This window comes from Alosa pseudoharengus, unplaced genomic scaffold (assembly GCF_046254945.1).
Source record: "Alosa pseudoharengus isolate Yale_2024_CS ecotype anadromous, Long Island Sound unplaced genomic scaffold, YU_APseudo_1.1 YU_APseudo_1.1_scf_1, whole genome shotgun sequence".
NCBI lineage: Eukaryota > Metazoa > Chordata > Actinopteri > Clupeiformes > Clupeidae > Alosa > Alosa pseudoharengus.
Window position 1 is genome coordinate 16,093,577 of NW_027468564.1, and position 2,500 is coordinate 16,096,076.

The following is a 2,500-nucleotide window of genomic DNA, read 5'->3' on the forward strand; positions in this document are numbered from 1 at the left end:
TACAGCACGTATCCATACGCCTCTATGTGCTGTGCTCTATATTCAGCTGAATTAACCAGACTACAGCACGTATCCATACGCCTCTATGTGCTCTATATTCAGCTGAATTAACCAGACTACAGCACGTATCCATACACCTCTATGTGCTGTGCTCTATATTCAGCTGAATTAACCAGACTACAGCACGTATCCATACGCCTCTATGTGCTGTGCTCTATATTCAGCTGAATTAACCAGACTACAGCACGTATCTATACGCCTCTATGTGCTGTGCTCTATATTCAGCTGAATTAACCAGACTACAGCACGTATCCATACGCCTCTATGTGCTCTATATTCAGCTGAATTAACCAGACTACAGCACGTATCCATACGCCTCTATGTGCTCTATATTCAGCTGAATTAACCAGACTACAGCACGTATCCATACGCCTCTATGTGCTATGCTCTATATTCAGCTGAATTAACCAGACTACAGCACGTATCCATACGCCTCTATGTGCTCTATATTCAGCTGAATTAACCAGACTACAGCACGTATCCATACGCCTCTATGTGCTCTATATTCAGCTGAATTAACCAGACTACAGCACGTATCCATACGCCTCTATGTGCTCTATATTCAGCTGAATTAACCAGACTACAGCACGTATCCATACACCTCTATGTGCTGTGCTCTATATTCAGCTGAATTAACCAGACTACAGCACGTATCCATACGCCTCTATGTGCTGTGCTCTATATTCAGCTGAATTAACCAGACTACAGCACGTATCCATACGCCTCTATGTGCTGTGCTCTATATTCAGCTGAATTAACCAGACTACAGCACGTATCCATACGCCTCTATGTGCTGTGCTCTATATTCAGCTGAATTAACCAGACTACAGCACGTATCCATACGCCTCTATGTGCTGTGCTCTATATTCAGCTGAATTAACCAGACTACAGCACGTATCCATACGCCTCTATGTGCTGTGCTCTATATTCAGCTGAATTAACCAGACTACAGCACGTATCTATACGCCTCTATGTGCTGTGCTCTATATTCAGCTGAATTAACCAGACTACAGCACGTATCCATACGCCTCTATGTGCTCTATATTCAGCTGAATTAACCAGACTACAGCACGTATCCATACGCCTCTATGTGCTGTGCTCTATATTCAGCTGAATTAACCAGACTACAGCACGTATCCATACGCCTCTATGTGCTCTATATTCAGCTGAATTAACCAGACTACAGCACGTATCCATACGCCTCTATGTGCTCTATATTCAGCTGAATTAACCAGACTACAGCACGTATCCATACGCCTCTATGTGCTGTGCTCTATATTCAGCTGAATTAACCAGACTACAGCACGTATCTATACGCCTCTATGTGCTGTGCTCTATATTCAGCTGAATTAACCAGACTACAGCACGTATCCATACGCCTCTATGTGCTCTATATTCAGCTGAATTAACCAGACTACAGCACGTATCCATACGCCTCTATGTGCTGTGCTCTATATTCAGCTGAATTAACCAGACTACAGCACGTATCCATACGCCTCTATGTGCTCTATATTCAGCTGAATTAACCAGACTACAGCACGTATCCATACGCCTCTATGTGCTCTATATTCAGCTGAATTAACCAGACTACAGCACGTATCCATACGCCTCTATGTGCTGTGCTCTATATTCAGCTGAATTAACCAGACTACAGCACGTATCCATACGCCTCTATGTGCTCTATATTCAGCTGAATTAACCAGACTACAGCACGTATCCATACGCCTCTATGTGCTCTATATTCAGCTGAATTAACCAGACTACAGCACGTATCCATACGCCTCTATGTGCTGTGCTCTATATTCAGCTGAATTAACCAGACTACAGCACGTATCCATACGCCTCTATGTGCTGTGCTCTATATTCAGCTGAATTAACCAGATTACAGCACGTATCCATACGCCTCTATGTGCTCTATATTCAGCTGAATTAACCAGACTACAGCACGTATCCATACGCCTCTATGTGTTGAGCTCTATATTCAGCTGAATTAACCAGACTACAGCACGTATCCATACGCCTCTATGTGCTGTGCTCTATATTCAGCTGAATTAACCAGACTACAGCACGTATCCATACGCCTCTATGTGCTCTATATTCAGCTGAATTAACCAGACTACAGCACGTATCCATACGCCTCTATGTGTTGAGCTCTATATTCAGCTGAATTAACCAGACTACAGCACGTATCCATACGCCTCTATGTGCTGTGCTCTATATTCAGCTGAATTAACCAGACTACAGCACGTATCCATACGCCTCTATGTGCTCTATATTCAGCTGAATTAACCAGACTACAGCACGTATCCATACGCCTCTATGTGCTGTGCTCTATATTCAGCTGAATTAACCAGACTACAGCACGTATCCATACGCCTCTATGTGCTCTATATTCAGCTGAATTAACCAGACTACAGCACGTATCCATACGCCTCTATGT